The 20,710-nt window shown below is 38.8% G+C and overlaps 1 protein-coding gene and 1 non-coding gene across 2 annotated transcripts in view; both read left to right on the top strand.

Moving 5' to 3' along the window:
• The window catches only part of FMN1 (formin 1), a 321,102-nt gene that overhangs the window by 10,346 nt on the left and 290,046 nt on the right, over positions 1 to 20,710 (top strand).
• LOC112063519 (U6 spliceosomal RNA) lies at positions 12,969 to 13,075 on the top strand. Its single transcript, XR_002891028.1, has one exon. It is a non-coding gene; the product is annotated as a U6 spliceosomal RNA (small nuclear RNA).

The following is a 20,710-nucleotide window of genomic DNA, read 5'->3' as shown; positions in this document are numbered from 1 at the left end:
TGAGTCTTAAAGCTGTAGAAAGAGGTCGTACTGGGAAACCAGAGGCAACACGAGTGTGTCAGGCTTCTACTTACTGTAGATCTGGGAGCTGTGAGGAGGGAGATTGACTTCCCCAACACAAATGGGAACTAAGGCTTGATATTACGCAGAGGGAATCCCAAAGTATGGACCAGCGACTCAGGAATCATATGTTGTATTCCAGGAAGTATTAGTAAAGGTCTTTAGCTCAGAGGAAAAGAGATTAAAAATTCTATATTTTAAGAGATTAAAATATAGAATCTGAAATTTTAGAATATTAAAAATTTAGAGCTGCAAGCATCTTAGAAATCATGTAATTCATCCTATTCGTTTTACAAATGAGAGCCAAAGGGGTTATATGACTTGCTGAAAGATACACATATTTAATAAGAGAGCTGAAATGACAGCTGGAAGTCGTTCGTGGTGGGGGCATTGGAGAGTGATGGATTTTTTTTTTTTTTTTTTCCTGCCAATATACTGACAATTAAAGCTCCAGCAAGGAAAGCACACGGGAACAGGAACATTTAAGAATTATGCTGCTTATTATAAAACAAAGAATTATGAGACCGCAGTGAGTCCATCTGAATAATAAAGGAGAGCATATGAGTACCATACCAGCTCACCAGACACATCCACAGAAATTGTCTGGGTCATTTCATGCTGCTTTTTGACTCATAAAAATGGAAAAGGGGAATTGTAATGGTATCTTTAATGCTTTTGAGGCTCACTTAAGCAATGTAACGCAAATAAAAATGCTTCTGGTTTGTGGATTCTTGCAAAGTTCAGGTGGGGCTCTTTGCTGGGCCCAGTTTGTGTGCTCAAGTTCAGGGTGCATATGTATTTGATTTTAGGAGGTACATGAACAAATATTTTTATTTGAATGGTTGTGTATTTCAGTAGTTTTATTGTTGTTTTAGAGAAAATGAGTACTAAAATCCCCTTTGAAGCTTCTTTTGGGGAGATGAGGCTGAAATTTGATATGCCGTATCCTATGCCACATTTTCACAGATACCTCCTTTCAGTATTTTTCTTCCTCAGAATTTCTATCCAGGTGGCCCCATTTTTCTTCTCTCCCTCAAATCTTCATCTAGCGCCAGCTGCCCAGTGCTTGTTGTCTGGATCCTCCACCAAGCAGCCACTCTACAGTTCCAGCCTCAACGCCCTCCCCTCCTGCCCTGCCACACCTTTTCACTTGCAGCCCATTGAAGTCCTTCCACTGATCTACCTTTACTGTGCTGGAGTTGCCCACTGGCTCAGCAAAGAAAGGGCACTCAACTCCTTCAGATATCTCCGCCAGAGGAGGCAGCTGGGACATTGTAAATGCTTTCCTCTTTGGTAGAAAGAACAAATGACTGTATTTCTGAGAAATAATTAAAGGCAAAGTTTCAATGACTAAACTCTTGAGCATTCCTCCCCAGATGAAGGATGAGAACATAAGATGGGAAAGGTAGAAGGCTGTCTCAGACAGAAAGGAAAATTGAATTAGGGAAATCTTAGGGACATGCTTAACTTTGGAATTTCCTTTACTTTGGGTTTCATGGGTTTGAGCATCAAATAGACTTGAGTTTGAAGTTTGGCTCTGCCATGTACTTGTGACCTGAGTTGATATCCCTCTTTATAAAAAAGGACAATGATGATAATTTAAAATAATTATTGTAAAGATAAAATGAGATAATATATGAAGTTCGATGGCATCACAATTAGCTTTTTATCTTATTTTATTATTTTTAAAATTTATTTATTTTTTGACTGCACCGAGCAGCTTGCGGGATCTTAGTTCCCCAACCAGGGATTGAACCTGGGCCCACAGCAGTGAAAGCACGGAGTCCTAACCACTGGACCACCAGGGAATTCCCACAATTGGCTTTTTTTTTTTTTAATTCTTATTTATTTATTTTTGGCTATGTTGGGTCTTTGTTGCTGCGCGTGGCCTTTCTCTAGTTGTGGCCAGCAGGGGCAACTCTTCGTTGTGGTGCGCGGGCTTCTCATTGCAGTGGCTTCTCTTGTTGCGGAGCATGGGCTCTAGGCATGTGGGCTCAGTAGTTGTGGCGCGCAGGCTGAGTTGCTCCGCGGCATGTGGGATCTTCCTGGACCAGGGATCGAACCCGTGTCCCCTGCATTGGCAGGCGGATTCTTAACCACTGTGCCACCAGGGAAGCCCCCCACAGTTGGCTTTTTAAAAAACAGTTTATATTGAAGTGTAAAACATACATGTGGAAAATTGCTCATATTATAAGTGTTGATGAAAAAATTAATCACTCAATCTAAGAAAGAAATGGAAAATTTTATTCGAGCCAAATTGAGGCTTATAACCCAGGAACAGACTCTCAGAAAGCTCCGAGAACTGTTTTGCCCGTTAGAGACATAGGGCTGTACATTAAATGATGTATTACTGACAGTTTACACAATCCAGATCTATGTGTACAAAGCGAGTAGTGGGTCTTGGGTCATGGTGACCCCTTACAAGATGAAGAAGGAAGGGTGTCTCCAGAGGAGTAATCTTGTTGATGCTAGGAGAAGGTTGCTTTTTATGGTTGAGTAGGTGTTTGTGCAGATGGGAAGGTTTGGTCAATGCATAATGCAGATACACAATGCACAGTAGAGGGGAGAGAGGAGGCCAAAGCTCAAAGAAAAAATTTTATGTGTAAATTTTCCTTAACTTGCCTTAGAATACAAATTTTTCTTTCATCACAAATGTATAGCTCTATGAATTATAACAAAGTGAACATACTTTTGTAACCACTATGCAAATCAAGAAATAGTATTGGTTTGGCCAAAAAGTTCCTTCGGGTTTTTCCATAACATGTTACAGAAAAACCCGAACGAACTTTTTGGTCAACCCAATACATTGCCTACACCCTAGAAGCCCCGGTCTTGCCCCGTTCCTATCACCACAATTGCCTTTTTCCTCCAAAGAAACCATAGTTCTGACTTCTAACGCTATAGATTAGTTTCAGTGCTTTTGAACTTAACATAAATGGATTCATTTTGTGTCTGGCTTCTTTGCTTCACCATTATGCTTGTGAGAACCAAACACGTTATTGTATGTACCTGTAATCCGTTTGTTTTCATAGCTCTGTACTACTCCATTGTATGAATGTATCACAATGTATTTATCCACCCTAAGGACATCCATGTTGTCCTCAGTTTTGGGCTGTTGAGTATGCTGCTTGTTCACTTTCTTGTACGCGTCTTTTGGTACACAAAGAAACACATTTCTCCTTGGTATATACCTGGGAGTGGAATTGCCCATCATAGGGTGTGTCTGTATTCAGTGTCAGTAGATGATACCAAACACTTCCAAAGTGATGGTATCAATTTATACTGCCATCACCAAAACATCACAGTTCTGGTTGCACCACATCTTTGCCAACATTTGGTTTGGTTGGTCTTTCTAATTCGAGCCAATCTGTTGTTAATTGGTGTTTCCCCAGTCAAGCACTTTTTGATATGTTTATTGGCCATTGGATATCCTCTTTTGTGAAGTGCATGTTCAAATCACTTGTCCATTTTTTAAGAAGTAAACTATCTTTTATTATTTTGTAGAGAAGTTCTTTTTATATGCTGGATATGAGCCCTTTGGTTAATTGTGTTGGAAATATTTTCTCTTACTCTGTGGGTTGGCTTTTCACTCTCTTAATGGTGCCTTTTGATAAATGGAAATTCTCATTTTTACTATAATCAGTCTTGTCCTATGGTTAGGGAATTTTGAGCCTTATTATAGTAATCCTTTCCTAACTCAGTCATGAAAATATTCCCTTAAATTATCTTAAGAAGGAATTAGTGCTCTTTATTTGTCATTTAGACTTGCAATATACTGGGCATTGATTTTTGTGTACGAGTTGAGGTGGGGATCAAGTTTGTTTTTTCTATATTAAAATTATCTGGAATTATTTACTAAAAAACCCACCTTCTTCCCCTGGACTCTTTCTTCTGTTCCAGTATTCTCTAGGTTTATCTAACCGTGTAACAGTGTAACACTGGCTTAATGACCACAACTGTAATAAGTCATGATCTACTAGTGTGTCCTTTTACCTTGGTTATTCTCAGCTCTTTTCATTTCCATATGCGTTTTGGAGTTACTTTATCAATTTTGACATTATTGTTTTGATTGCATCGGCATCTTTACAGTGAGTTTTTAATTCCACAAACATAATATGTATCTTTCCCTAAATACTGACTTGAATATAGTCTTTTCTGATTTCTCTGTTTAGTTTTCTTTGTGAAGGTTTTAGCTTCCCTTAAATTTAAATCTATTCCCAAGTATTCTAAAATTTTGATGCAGTTGTGCACGTTTTTTAAAATTCCATTTTCTGACTTTTTTTGTTAGATAGAATCTCTCTCAATAAAATAGTAAATATAAGTTATTGAACTGTTTCCTGATTTACGAACCTTTTAATCACTTAGAATCTTTCACTGTTGCAAACAATACTTTAATGAAATTGTAATACATCTATTTTGTGCATACCTGTGAGTACTTTGATAAGATAGAAGCAGAATTGTGTGTTAGAGTTCCTACTCATTTTAACCACTGGTAGATACTGCACAGTTGCCCTCTCAAAATACTGAAGCCACTAAATATACTCAACTAACACGAGAATGTCCATTACTCACACTTCACCAATATTCATTTAGTTTATGCCAATCTAAGGTTAAAAATTGCATACTACTGGTTTTTTTATGTGTGTTTTTTTTGCGGTATGCGGGCCTCTCACTGTTGGGGCCTCTCCCGTTGCGGAGCACAGGCTCCGGACGCGCAGGCTCAGCGGCCATGGCTCACGGGCCCAGCCGCTCCGCGGCATGTGGGATCTTCCCGGACCGGGGCACGAACCCGTGTCCCCTGCATTGGCAGGCGGACCCTCAACCACTTGCGCCACCAGGGAAGCCCCCATACTACTGTTTTTAATTTGTATTTCTCAATACTAGCATAGTTGGACATCTTTTCATTTTGCCTTCTTTTGTGACTTGTTTGCTTATATTCTTTGCCCTTTTGTAAATTGGGTCATTAGTCTATTCTTACTGATTTGAAAGCAGGTTTTTGTATATTAAGGCAATTAGTCCTTTGTTGTATATATCGCAGTCCTAGTCTTTAGCTTGCCATGTCTTTTACCTTTTGCCTTCATTCATTATATGGAAGTTTTATGTTTTATGTAGTTATATCTCTTCTGGAGTTGTTATTATTGTTGTTGGTCTGAAGGAAGCCTTCCCTAACCTAAAGTTGAACAATATGTATATTTTAACTAATATGCATGTATGTTTAGATTTTTATTCAGTCTAGAATTTGTTTCTGTGTGTGGCATACATAAGGATGTGTTGTTAAGGGTGGCAGTGTGCTGTAGGGAGCTTAGGTTATGGAATCTAATGTCATGGAGTCAAATTTTAGGCTTCAGCAGTTACTGAAGCAAGTTAATTACTTTTTACTGGGCAAGTTACTGGGCAAGATGATTTCCTATTTATTTGTGCTTAGGTTCCTTATTTGTGTAAAAAAATTGTTTTTAGTAGTCAATGAAATAATGCATTTAGGGACCTCACCACAGTGCCCAGCTCATTGTGGAACCACAATAATGTAAGCTACGGTTAGTTTTGTCTTTCCCAGATTGATAACTATTTGCCCCAACATTTAATAAATAGTTGGTTCTTGCTCGGCAGATACAGAGTGCTAACTCTCACATATATAAATGCCTTTCTATATGCTGATTTATTTCTAGATCCTTTAATATTTTTTGTTTATGTTTATCTAGACCTTGTGCCAATTTTGTGTCTTTGCAGTTGATATAGTTTTAAAGTTATTTAAATATCTGGCATTTCAAATTACCTCAATTCTTTTTTTCCTTCTAAATTTTGTTTGGGTAGTTGTAGACATAGACTCTTATGTATGAACTTGGAAGTCAGTTTCTCAAGATCTATGAAATGATGAGATTGGAATTTCCATTGGGATTATATTAAATCATAGATCAATATGAGAGGCCTGGTAATACTGAGTCTTCCTATCCAGGAACATAATTTATCTCTCTGGCTATTCAGAATTTCGTTTATGTTCTTTAGTAAAGCTCTACAGTTTTCTTGTTATAGCTCGTGCCATTTAACTTAATTTTTGCAAACTTAATTAAAAATGGGACTCATCTGTCGTGTTTTAAAATGGTTTTGTTGGTATAACAGCGATTTTCATGTTTATAATTCTGATTTTATACCCATGTTAGTTCTACTAGTTTTTTCAGTTGAGAGCCTTGGAATTTTTGTAGACAAACCATGACAGCTTGTGTTTTTTATTGTAAAATATACATAAAGTAAAATTTATCATCTTAACAATGAAATTTTATCATTTTACTCATTTAAAACATTTATTAACACTTTGTATATGTAGCACATAATGGTTTACATAATAGGTGAATAGGTGTTAGCCATTTTTAAGTAGAGTTCAGTAGTGTTAAGTATATTCATGTTTGTGTGACAGATTTTCAGAACTCTTTTGTCTTACACAATCAAAACTATACTCATTAAACAACTCTTCATTTCTCCTCTCTTCCCAAACTCTGGCAACCACTATTCTATTTTCTATTTCTATGAATCTGACTACTCTGGGTACCTCATGTAAGTAGAACCCTACAGTATTTGTGTGACTGGCTTATTTCACTTAGCGTAATGTCCTCAAGATTCATCCATGTTGTAACATGTATCAGAGTTTCTTTCCTTTTTAAGGCTGAATAATATTCCACTCTATGGTCCATACCACATTTTGTTTATCCATCCATCCATCAATAGACACTTGGGTTACTTCCACTTTTAAGCTATTGTGAATAATGCTGCTATCACCATGGATGTACAAATATTTCCTTGGGACCCTGCTTTGAATTCCTTTGGGTGTATACCCAGATGTGGGATTGCTGGATCGTATGGCAATGTTATCTTTATTTTTTGAGGAGTCTCCATAATGTTTTTCATAGCTGCTGAATGTATAGTGATACATTCCCACTACAGTGAGCAAGTTCCAATTTCTCCACCTTGTCAACACTCGTTATTTTCTGAGTTTTTGTTTGTTCAATATTAGCTGCGCTAATCAGTGTGGTGTCTCATTGGGTTTTGATTTGCATTTCTCTAATTATTAGTGATGTTGTGTGTCTTTTCAAGTGCCTTTCGGCCACTGGTGTATCTTCTGTGGAAAAATGTCTATTCAAATCCTTTGCCCATTTTTAATCAGGTTTTTAACACTAGAAAATAAAACACAAATCGTTACCTATCTTTTTTTACTAGACCATTTCTACTGCCTAGGGCCTCCAAAACAAAGCTAGAAAAGTGGTGATTAGTAGACTTCCGTGTGCTATTCCTGATTTTATAGGCTTCCTTCTAATGTTTTCCAGTTAAAAATTATGTTGGTCAGAGATTTTTTTTGGTCTATTATCTTTATCAAGTTAAGGAACATTCTTTATATATCTTGGCTTCTAAGTGTTGATATCACAAAAATTAGTTTGAGTTTAATGTATGAGGGATATATTTACTGAAATGACTGTGTGATTCATGTGATTTTCTTTAATCTGATTATCCAGTAATTGCATTTTAGATTCATTAGTGTGGAACCGTCTCTGCACTATTTCATCATGATGAAGCGCTGAATTTGATTTGCTGATTTTCTGGTCATTTTAAATAAGGAAAGGTCTTAGCCAAATATAATGAATTTTGTGAATTCAAGATAAGGGAAACTATGGGGACATTTTCTATATTTTAAGTAGCAAAGTATACAGTGACTCCACAGTGGAGCACTGGATTTGTTAAAATGGAAACAACAACCAAATGGTTTTTAGATCTGCCCCCTGTGTTCTCTGATGTTATTTTTTTCCTCAGCGTTAAGATTTCTTCTTCAGTGTAGCACCAATCAAGATAAGTGGAAACGAACCTTGAAAAACAGTTGCTATTGTGTGTTGAGTTACATGGCAGAGTGAGGGCGACTCCTAGGGGATTTCCCTTGACTTAGTTAGAACACATATTCTACCTTGTGTTGTAATCTTAGAAGTTGCAGGTAAATGGCAGTGACATCAGAGTTAATGTTGCTTCTAGATCATACCTAACTTATTTAGTAACATCTAGCACATTATTAGTGTCTAATTTATTGATTATTAATTCCACTATTACAAATAATTATATGTTCATGCATTCATTTAGCAAATATTTACTGAGCATCTACTATATATGGGTAAGTTTGATAGATGCTTGGAATTCAGGGATGGATCAGGCAAGATCCTTTCACTCAAGCAGCTCGGTTCTTTTGTTTTTTTTTTTTTTTTTTTTTTTTGGGTGGCAGAGTAGTAGGTAGGTGACAGAGAGTAGCATGGGGGAGAGAGAGATGAAATGTACACAGATAAGTGTGATAAAATGGTCTAATACTCTTACTGAAGAATGTATAGCATATCATAAAACACAAAGGAGAGTATGATCATTCCTATTTGGGGGAACTAGGACAGGCCTCCTGAGCAGACATGGAAGATAGTAGGCTGGATAAGTCAGGTGGAGGCAAGCTAGACCAAACAGGCAGAGGAAGGATGGAGCAGGACTTGTTTGAAGAATAGCAGGTAGTTTATTATGATTGATAGATAAGAGGCAAGGGGAATGATATGCAAGGGCATTATATCTGTAGACTTTGAGGAGCTCAGGTCTTCAGGAGAGAGACAAGTTATATGGCGTGAAGGTTTTAGGCAGGGTAGTAACAGAACCAAATACAGGTGTTGTCAGACTGCTTTAGAGGTATTGAGGATGAGTATGGATCTGGCAGGGAGGTGAGTGGCTGCTGTGGAGAAGTAGGAAGACCAGTTTGGAGTGGTCCTTATTAGTGGTCCAATGGATAGATGATAGGGGCAGTCAGTGATTTCTACTTTCCTGTGAACAGATGCATTTTAAAAAATCTTTGTGATACTCAGTGATAACGGAATCAGAGTTAATAAAAAGCCTAGATGCTCTTGGTTTCATTTTCGGTGATGGCTTATACCTTTTGCTAAGCCTATTGCCAGGGCTACTAGAAGAATAAAATAATTTGAATTTGAACTCATTTCTTTTCACCCAGCCTGGAATGAATGTGGGACTTAATAGTGATATATAGTTATCCTTATGTTTATGGATTACCCAATCCATGGATAAAATATGTGTCCAGCTCTAGGTCAATTTGCCTGAAACAAACTCGCACAAAACCAGTTGTCTAAAACCAATTTCGCTGAATTAATATTCTCAACGTATTTCTGTCTTCAACAGTAAGTAACTATGTTTGCACCACTCAGGCACAATAACCCAGTGCTGTCCCACCAGGGAGTCTCTGTGATGAGTCACTTTTTGAGGGCATTAATCGCTCCTTCCTAGTCAACAAAATCAATACCTTACATTTCAAACTCGGTAAACCATTTACCTCTCTGCCTCTTTATCTTTCACATTCTACCCATCCTTCCCCCAGTTCCAGCGTTGCTTCCTTTAGAAAGCCTTTGAAAAAAAATAAAAGCCTTTGAATATCCCATCCTCTCATGAGTGTCTCCGAATCCTTTGGCCACCAGGTACTACCTGTGATAGGTCGTCTATTGTTGAATTTTTATTTAAATTGTACATCATTTAACATGCATTTGTTTTATATCCCAATTCATCTCTCAATCTTTAGTGAGGGGAAAAGTAATCTGGGGATCCTGTTAATTCAGGTATCTGGAGTAGGGTCCATGAATCTGCCTTTTTCACAAGATGCATAGGTATTTTGGATATAGTGCTAGATCAGTAGTCTTTAAACTGGGGGATGCAGAAGGACCCTCCAAGGGGTAGAGGCATGGATAATTTTGAGCAAATTACCTTCCAGATCCTCAGCTTTCATTAGTACTCTCTTAATTTAAATGGATTGCCTACCCAATTTATAAAGGGAAAGTATCTCACCTATTGCAAATCTTGCTCTACCTTGCTCAGATGTGAAAACCTCCAGGGTGTCAAAGAAAGGGTAATTTCAAATAATGGTATCGGGGAAGCCTTTATTAGAGGACCAAAAAATTGATCCTATCCATTCCAGTAAGATACATTTCCAATAAAATTTTAATTTTTGATAATAATCACATTTCAATATGTTTTCATACGTTAGGTGCTAATAAAATATTTTTATAACTCAGCCCAGAAGTAAACCTAAAACTACTTTTGTGATCAGAGAAAATTTTTAAAAATCATTTTTACATTTGTATTCCTTGGAAATTATGAGAGGGTGAATAATAGGCATTGAAGCATAAAACGATTACTTTTGGATAAATTCTGTTAAAAAGAAAAGAAATTGAAATGTTTAAAAGGAGGAAAAGGAACCAGGTAAAATTCCTGAATGTTAAAGCCATTTGTTCACAGCCTTTTTAAACAGATAATGCTGAATGGCAAATATGGTATTATTAGAGTCTATTAACTACATTTAAAAGAGTAATCGTTATATTTTTAAGATCAGTATTCATAAATTGTCCAGAATTTGTTTTTGCAACTGTTTAAACTTACAGTGACAAATTTCAGATGTCAATTTAAAAATGTGTGAGGAGTATGGTATTTTTTAGAAAAATTGTAGTGGGTGTATGAGCGTAAGTTTGAAGAGCACTGTTCTGGTTTGTACTTTGAAAACTGCTGCCTCAGAATCACCTGTGACCATGTTTAAAATGTAGCTCACTGGATGTGATCCAGGAATGATCTTGTGTGTGATAATAGCTTACATTTATTTAGTTCTGTGTGCCAAAGAAACTGAAAGTGGCAGGTTCATTTCTGCAAAACGTGTCAATACTGTTTGCCTTTCCCGAGGGCATCGCAGAGCTCCCTTCCCTGTGGCTTACTGCCTGGTTCTTAGTGGCTATAACCGGAGCCTAAGGTTATAAAGGAACCAGCCAATTCCCTCAGGTATGAGCCTGCTCAGAGTACTTGCTCCCCTCCCTTCCCACCCCCGCACCTGTGGAGTCAGCCCATCTTTCTAGAGTCTCAGAGAAGAAGCTTGTAGACTCTTTCCCCAACCTCCTCACACTTTCTTTCCCCTCCTCACCCAAACTCAGATCAGCTGTAGGGTGTTTGAAGGAGAGTGGGAATGTCAGTGTCGCTACCAGGAACAAAGAGATTCTGTCCTCTTGTGCTGTACCTGGAGGCCCATCCTGCTTCTGTGTCAGGTATGAGCTGATCATCCAGAACTCTCAGCCGCGTCTCTGGGAGGTCAGTGAGACGGGAGCGTGGTTTCTGTCTTGCTTTGTTCTTTTCTTTCTCTAAAGTGAATCAATGTCTTTATTTATTTAAAAAAATATTTTTGGAGTATAGTTGATTTAAAATGTTGTGTTAGTTTCAGGTATACAGCAAAGTGATTCAGGTATATGTGTGTGTGTGTGTGTGTGAGTGTGTGTATATATATATATGTACATTTTTCAGATTATTTCCATTATAGGTTATTATAAGATATTGAATACAGTTCCCTGTGCTATACAGTAGGACCTTGTTGTTTATCTGTTTTATGTATAGTAGTGTGTATCTTTTAATCCAAAACTTGTAATTTATCCCTCCCCTCCGTTTCCCCTTTGGTAACCATAAGTTTGTTTTCTGTGTCTTTGAGTCTGTTTCTATTTTGTATATACATTTATTTGTATTATTTTTTAGATTTCACATATAAGTGATATCATATAACATTTGTCTTTCTCTGTCTGACTTCACTTATTCTCTAGGTCCATCCATGTTGCTGCAAATGGCAATATTTCATTCTTTTTTATGGCTGAGTAATATTCCATTGCATATACATGTATGTATATCTTCTTAAACTAATCATCTGCTTATGTGTATGTGGGTTGTTTCCATGTCCTGGCTATTGTAAATAGTGCTGCTGTGAACATTGGGGTGCATATATCTTTTTGAATTAAGAGTTTTCATCTTTTCTGGACATATGCCCAGGATTGGGATTGCTGGATCATATGGTAGCTCTATTTTTACTTTTTTAAGGACCCTCCATACTGTTCTCCATAATGGCCACACCAATTTACATCCCTACCAACAGTGTAGGAGGGTCCCCTTTTCTCCACGCCCTCTCCAGCATTCATTATTTGTCGACATTTTGATGATAGACATTTTGACCGATGTGTGATAATGAGGTGATACCTCATTGCAGTTTTGATTTGCATTTCTCTAATAATTAGTGATATTGAGCATCTTTTCATGTGCCTGTTGGCCATCTGTATGTCTTCTTTGGAGAAATGTCTATTCAGGTCTTCTGCCTATTTTTTGATTGGATTGCTTGTTTTTTGATATGGAGCCGTATGAGGTGTTTGTATATTTTGGAAATTAATTCCTTGTCAGTCACATCGTTTGCAAATGTTTTCTCCCATTCCACATTTTGTCTTTTCATTTTGTTAATGGTTTCCTTTGCTGTGCAAAAGCTTTTAAGTTTAATTAGGTCCCACTTTTTTATTTTTGTTTTTATTTCCATTACTCTAGGAGGCAGTTCCAAAAATATATTGCTGCGATTTATAACAAGGAGTGTTCTGCCTATGTTTTCCTTTTGGAGTTTTATAGTATCCGATCTTTCATTTAGGTCTTTAATCCATTTTGAGTTTATTTTTGTATATGGTGTTAGAGAATGTTATAATTTCATTCTTTTACATGTAGTTGTCCTGTTTTCCCAGCACCACTTATTGAAGAGACTGTCTTTTCTCCATTGTATGTTCTTGCCTCCTTTGTCTTAGATTCATTGACTCTAAGTGTGTGGGTTTATACCTGGGCTCTCTATCCTGTTACATTGATCTATGTGTCTGTTTTTGTGCCAGTGCCATACAGTCTTGATTACCATAGCTTTGTAATATGGTCTGAAGTCAGGGAGAGTGATTCCTCCAGCTCCATTCTTCTTTCTCAAGTTTGTTTTGGCTATTCGGGAGTCTTAATATTAATAAGGATCAGAAATAAGTCAGTTACCACAGAGTTCAAAGTCATTTTAAAAACTAGATGTGGTGCTTGCTTTGGCAGCACATATACTAAAATTGGAACGATACAGAGAAGATTAGCATGGCGCCTGTGCAAGGATGACATGCAAATGCGTGACATGTTCCATATTTTTTATATGTATAGCTGATTCACTTTGTTATAAAGCAGAAACTAATACACCTTTGTAAAGCAATTATACTCCAATAAAGATGTTAAAAAAAAAAACAACTAGATGTGAATGGTTACAACCCTGATAAGATGTATAGGACAAAGAACAGAAAGAAGTACAGCAAAATACTAACAGTGGCATGTTAGGGGGTGGATTTTCATGTTTTCTGAATTCCAGTTCTTAAATATAAGCATGCTATATTGCTTTTACAATTTAGAAATCTCTTCTAAATTATCCTTTCTGAGAGGTGGGGATACCAGACACTCATAAATGGCACAAATGGATACTCTGCTGCTTGTACTCCAAGAGGGTATTTCCATTTCTCAGTGAAAATAACTAATAGCGAATCTGTATTTTACATCTGTCAGGCCCTATGGAAATGAACTGAATGTTATACATGGATTAAATAACTGTAATCCTTAGTGTAATGTTATGAGATAGATAATTATTCAGTTTACTCAAGAGGGTACTGCAACTTAGAAAAAATTATATACTTGGGCTTTACAAAGCTAGTAAAGAGAGAAGCCAACATTTGAACCTTGGTTTTGCACCATTAAACTGATAGGCATGTCACCTTACACCAGCTCACACCATGCCCCATCCTTTTTCAGTAAATATAGGGACATTTCTAAGAACTGCAATGAGGCTCCACTTTGGAATGAATGGAAAGAAATATCGGATATGGAGTGATGATGAAAGGATAAAATCCTATAATGTGTTCTTACATGGAATTGTGTATAGAGGAAATAATTCACATAATATACATTCAACAGTAATTTTATTTGAAATGCATCATTTATTTAAGTAGTATTGCCTGAACACCTCCTACATGCCAGGACTTGTTCAAGGCATTTGAATACATCAGTGAATCAAGAAGAAAACAATTCCAGCTTTCTAGGAGCTTGCCTTCTAAGGGAGTGGGGAAGGATGATGGTGCTGAATAGAGATAATAAAGAAATAAAGTAAATAAATTGTAGATTAGATGGCGATAAATGCTATGGAAAAGAACAGCATTGGGATTGTAGTGAAAGGGTTGGTTACAGTTTTAAATAGTGTGGTCAGGATAGGACTCCTTAAGACTGTGACATTTGAGCAAAGAAATAAGAGAAAGAGATAAGGGAATGCAGGGGAAGGGAAGCTCCAGTCCAAAGGCTCTGAGTACAGAATGGGTGTTGTGTGGTCTGGGTAACTGCAGCTGTTAAGCAGTTAGCCAGAAAAGGAGATTTGAGAAGAAATGTAGAGTCAGCTCTTCTTAACCTGGGGTCTAAGGACCTCTCAGGAGTCCAGGGATAGAATTCAGGGGTCTATTAATTTGGGTGGGAAAGAATTTCACTTTTATTTTTAATAATAACATCTAACTGAAATTTAACATTTTTGAGCAGACCAAAAACCTAGAATAACTTAGTAGAACCAATGACCTTGTCAGCAATCGAAGTCATAGATATTATCATATCACATGATAGGTGTTGCAGATATCTTAAAATACAGTTATGTTCATCACCACATCACATCAAAATTGTTAGTAATTAGACCTGCCACTAGATCCTCTTATTTAATGTATTAATAAAGGGAGTACATGTGTTACTATATCACAATTAAAATTAAAACTGAGTTGGTTTCCTCTGTAGTCTGTTGTATTTCATTTTATACATCTAAAAATATTATTTGGAGAAGGGATCCATAGACACTGCCAACTGCCAAAGGGGTCCATGGCACAAAACAGATGAAGGAACCCCTGACAGGCGTGTTGCAGGCCAATGTGGAATCTTGTTTGATGTTGGCCTTTGTCCTGAGAGTGAAATGGCAGGAGCTGTGAGAGAATTTTGAGCAGAGGCTTGACATGATTTTCTTTTTGTCTGGAAAAGCCCACTCTGGCTGCTGTGTTGAGTTAGGGACTGGGGCACAGGGAAGTGGAGTCTGGGGCCAGGCAGACCCACATCACAGTTATTAGATCATTATGGTGATCCAGGCAAGAAATTGTGCTTGCTCAGGGGATGGTGGCATGGACTATGGGTATCGCAAAGGAGGCAGTAAAAAATAATCAGATTCCGGATTTGTTTTGGAGGCAGAACCATCGGGATTTCCTGATAGGTTGGATGTGCGGGAGAACAGTCAGGGATGACGGCAGAGTTTTTGACTTGAGCCATGGAAGGATGGAATGGCCATCGACTGGAGGAGCGGACTGTGGCTGGTAGGGGGAAGATCAGGCATTATTTCTGATGTGTGAAACTTGAGGTGTCTATCTGACATATACAAGGAAGTGTTTGCAGGCATTTGGATGCTATATGAGTGTGGAGTTGGGGAGGAGGGCTTCTGAGCTGCAGATGTGTATCAGGGAGTCATTTGTGCATAGAAAAGTTGATATTTAAAACTCAGACTGGTGAGATGCTGAGTGTAGATAGAAAAGGGGAACCAGGAGTGAGTGACCCTGGGGAGCTCCAGCAGGAGGAGATTGAGGTGAAGAGGAGGAATCAGCAAAGTAAACTGAGAAAGAGTGTCCAGCGAGGCAGCAGGAAAAGCAAGAGATGGTGGAGTTCTGGATGCTAAGTAGAAAAAGTGTATCAAGGAGTGGGGGTTGGGGGGAGGGAGTGTGTCAAATGGTAGAGCAGGAAAAGTAAGGACTGAGAATTGACCACTGAATTTAGAAGCATAGAGGACACTGGTGGAAGGGGTTAGGGGCAAAAGTCTAATTCGGAGTGGCTTTAAGAGAATGGTAGTTGGACACAGTATGGAGACCACTTTTTTGAGAAGTTTTGCAAAAGGAACTAAAGTGGGAGTAGTAGCTGGTGGGGCATGTGGGATCAAAAGAAAGGTTTCATTTTGTTCTGATTAAGATGGGAGACATAATAGCTCTTTTGTATGCCAGAGAGAAGGTTCCAATAGAAAGGGGAAATTTGAGGTAGGAAGAAGGCAGCCTTCCTGGAATGATCTCTTTAAGAGAATGATTAGGATAGAGATCTTATGTACTAGCGGAGGGGTTGGCTTTGATAATACATGAAAAGTCATCTCTAGTAACAGACCCAAGGGCAGAGAATATGGGTATCAATGCTGGTAGGTGGGAGGGTGCAGAGGTTCTTCTGGCTGCTTCAGTTTTTCAGTGAAGTAGGAAGCAAAGTTATCAGTTAAGAGTGAAAATGAAATAAGAATAGCAATAACAGCTAAAAATATGTATCATACACCTATGTGCCAGGCACTGCTCTGAGTACTGTACAAATATTAACTCATCTTTACAACAGCCTTGTGAGGTAGGAATCATCATTACCCTTATTTAAGGATGAGAAAACAGGCACAGAAGGTGTGAAATAACTCAAGCCAGATCCCACTACTTGTAAGTGGCAGAGCTAGGATGCAAACCAGACGTCCTGGGTCCGGAGTCTGCTGTCTCAGTTACGAGAGGATACCTCCAGCCAGATTGACCTTCTCAAAGATAGTACACATTTTATTTTCTTAACCAGTGACCCTCAGTGTCCTACAGGATGGAATACTATCGTGTCTCCCTCTAAGGATTAGAGTACATAAGGCAAACCGCTTAGCACAGTGCCCAATTCATAGAAGACAGTAAATGTTCATACTAGCTGGTTCTAGCAGCAGTCCATTTTTGTTGATGACGATGTTAACACTTCATGATTCTATTGATTGCTTTTTAAACATTGGGTTTCATGATTTAAAAATGGTTTCCAAATAGAGGAACAAAAACGGTATCTTACACTTTATTAATATTTCTTTGATTACCAGGAAGGTTGAACGTTTGTTCCTATGTTTATAAGACATGGAAACAGTGACTCTGACTTTGTATTTCTGTGACATCTGTTACCATAGTAACTAAGGCAGTGAGCTATAAAGCGAGTGCGTGAATCCACGAGCCTGGCTTCCAGCTTGCTGGCTGAGAGAGCCAAAGGGGCAGAGCAGCCGGAGGCTGTAGAATCCGCGGGCTGGATGCATCTGGGTACTTATGCAGCTGTGGCTTCTCTATTAAGAGCAGCTGTGAATGGGGCTCCAGGAGTCACCCTCACGGAATGAGGCACATGATGACAGTTGGAAGAGGAAGAGTAAATATTACTAAAGATGAATGGATATGGTAATGGCCAAGTGGAAAAAAACCTGTGGACTTGTGGGATTGCATTGGTGCTGACTAGCTGGTACCATGAGGGATGAATTTCAGGAAACCACTAATTGAGGTAGATCCTCTGCAGAGGACTGGACCTGATCACATCTGTTCTGTGGGATGTGAGTCCTGTGAGGAAGTCCATGTCCTCAGGCTACATCAGCTGCAGACCCTCCAGAATGCTGGCTCCTTCTGGTAGTGAGAGTGGAAAGCTTGGGTTGGTGTTATCATGATTTTTCTTTTTTGTCCTCATCAATGAATATTGATGGAACTGGCCTAGTATTCAGAGGAGATCCTATAGCCAGGCTTCCTGGGTTCAGATCCTCCTTATTAACCATGTGAACATGAGCAAGGACTTCATCTCTCTGGGTCTCAGTTTATCTCTAATATGGGGGCAATAATAACAGTACATCCCCCATAAAATACATAAAACTTTTATAAGAATTAAATGAGTTCAAAATATATTTCACCTAATGTATGATACACCGTATCTACATCTAAAAGTACAATTTTACAGTTGACATTTTACAATAAAAATGGGCAGCATTTTTTTCTTTCCTAGTGGTACATAAATACTGATTCATCTTAAAATCAATGATGTCTTATGTTTGAGGAAATACTGTATGTTTTTAGGAGAGCATTAAATATGGCTTGGTAATAGAAGATGCTACGTGTAAGTGTCAACATTTACTTGGCTTTATAGTCAAAACCAGATCCTAGTGACGTCGCTAAACCCATACGGATATATTCATTGCAAGCTCCTTATCCCTGTAATGTGAGAGCTCTTAAAAGCAAAACAAAAATCCAAGTAAGCTAGAATATCAACCCATAAAGAGTCACATGATCTTCTGCTTTGGGGGAGCTTCAGGATGTATTATGTGACTTTCAAGTTTACCTGTTCTTCCTGCATACACTCATCCCTTGACCTTCCAGGTCACTCCCTCTACTTTCCTTAAATGGCCACATAGATAACCCATTCCAAATCCTGGCCTCTCTTCCCTCCCAGTGGTAGTCTTTTTCATTTCAGTCAGATGATACATGGTGTCTACATCCTAGATCTTATGTTTACTCAAGAGAGCTTTTTTTTTTTTTTTTTTTTTCTTTGCGGTACGCGGGCCTCTCCCTGTTGTGGCCTCTCCCGTTGCGGAGCACAGGCTCGGGACGTGCAGGCTCAGTGGCCATGGCTCACGGGCCCAGCCTCTCCGCGGCATGTGGGATCTTCCCGGACCGGGGCACGAACCTGTGTCCCCTGCATCGCGGCAGGCAGATTCTCAACCACTGCGCCACCAGGGAAGCCCCAAGAGAGCTTTATTCTTGAAAAGATAAATTATAACATCCAATTTCTGTCCATCATCTTTCACTCCAGCTTTTCCCCTCAGTTCTCTCAAAACACAGATTCCTTCTCTTCCTTGGGGACTTGACGCCAAACATCCTCCTTGATGTCTGTCAGCCTTTCCTGTCTTCCCTTCCTTCTTAGGGCATTGAAATTCTTTCTTCAGTCACATTCTTGGTAATGTCCTTGATTTCTTGACCTCATCACCTTCTGTAGCAGCCATCTGACGAAAGCCCAGCCCTGTAGGGATTCAGACATTTGCATCTCGCTCCCTTGATCTGGACTGCAGAAGCTGTTGGAGAAAAAGGTACAGCTCTGTACTTCTGCCCCTGTGACTCATGGTCCTGATGTGAGTGGGGCCCCCCCACCCTGTCCACGGCTCTTCATACGTGTTCCTAGACTGCACTCCTGTGTGCATAGCAGCTGCTTTTCCCAGTATGTTCTACCTCCTTCAGAACTTCCATTTCTTGCCCTCTCCCTTCACTTTGAACATCTGACCTCATTTAAAAGTCATGAAGAGGCTTTGGAGTATGGTAGAAAATACTTGTTAGAATTAGTCAGGAAATCTGAGCTCTGCTGAATAGCCATGTGTTTTTTTTTTTTTTCCTCTTGTAGTTATAAAATGTGTTTTCACCTGTGTATGGATCTGAGCTTCTAAAGCAAATGAGTCATTTTATTTGGATATTAGCTTCTTCCTATGTACTTTGAGGGAGGGGCTCTGGTCTAAGTGCCTTCTGAAATTTTGTCTTTAAGATTCTGTGATTTTACTCACAGATATAGAGGACAAACTGGTGGTTACCAGTGAAGGGAGAGAGGCAATGTAAGGATGGGGGAGGTACAAACTCTTGTGTGTGAGATAGGCTCAAGGATGTATTGTACAATACGGGGAGTGTAGCCAATAATTTGTAATAATGGTAAATGGAAAGTAACCTTTAAAATTGCATAAAAATTTTTAAAAGTCCATGATTTTATTATTTAAGTTTTGTATGGTTTGCTGAACCAGCTTTAATTTGCAGGAAGAGACTATTTCTGATAATGTCATTTCCTCAGTAAAACAAGAAAATTCTCATTTGTCATAGAAACCTGGAAGGCATGTTACCTTTGGTGATGGCAAATTTATCCTTTTCCTATTTTATTTTTGAACTAGTGAAAATGACTTCCTGTGGTTTGGTCTATCATTTCTTTTTTTAAAATTTATTTATTTATTTTTAGCTGTGTTGGGCCTTCGTTTCTGTGCGAGGGCTTTCTCTAGTTGTGGCAAGTGGGGGCCACTCTTCATCGCGGTGCATGGGCCTCTCTTGTTGCGGAGCACAGGCTCCAGACGCGCAGGCTCAGTAGTTGTGGCTCACGGGCCGAGTTGCTCCGCGGCAAGTGGGATCTTCCCAGACCAGAGCTCGAACCCGTGTCCCCTGCATTGGCAGGCAGATTCTCAACCACTGCACCACCAGGGAAGCCCTGGTCTATCATTTTATCAGTAGGAAGGAAGAGAAACTTAAGGAGTATTTCATTTCTGTAATAGAGTTAATCAAGACCTTGCCTTGAACCTCTGACTGGGGCTTCTGGGGATGAAGGATGTATGTTTCCTGACCAGGTTTCACTCTGAAGAGTGGGTTGGGTGTATCAGCCAGTAGCACCTGAAGCTTTGCTGCCAGACTAAACTGCCCATTTCTAAATATTTGCAAATAATGTAAATGACAAGGGGTTAATATCCAAAATATGCGAACAGCTCATACAGCTCAATATCAAAAAAAACTAACAACCCAATCAAGAAATGGGCAGAAAACCTAAATAGACATTTCTCCAAAGAAGACATACAGATGGCCAACAGGCACATGAAAAGATGCTGAATATTGCTAATTATTAGAGAAATGCAAATCAAAACTACAATGAAGTATCATGTCACACCGGTCAGAATGGCCATCATCAAAACGTCTACAAACAATAAATGCTGGAGAGGGTGTAGAGAAAAGGGAACCCTCTTGCACTGTTGGTGGGAATGTGAATTGATACAGGCACTATGGAGAACAGTATGGAGAATCCTTAGAAACCTAAAAATAGAACTACCATACCACCCAGCAATCCCACTACTGGGCATATACCCTGAGAAAACCATAATTCAAAAAGAGTCATGTACCAAAATGTTCATCGCAGCTCTATTTAC

Source organism: Physeter macrocephalus, chromosome 11 (genome assembly GCF_002837175.3).
Source record: "Physeter macrocephalus isolate SW-GA chromosome 11, ASM283717v5, whole genome shotgun sequence".
NCBI lineage: Eukaryota > Metazoa > Chordata > Mammalia > Artiodactyla > Physeteridae > Physeter > Physeter macrocephalus.
Note: the sequence above shows the minus strand (reverse complement) of the source record. Positions and strands in the feature narration are given on the sequence as shown.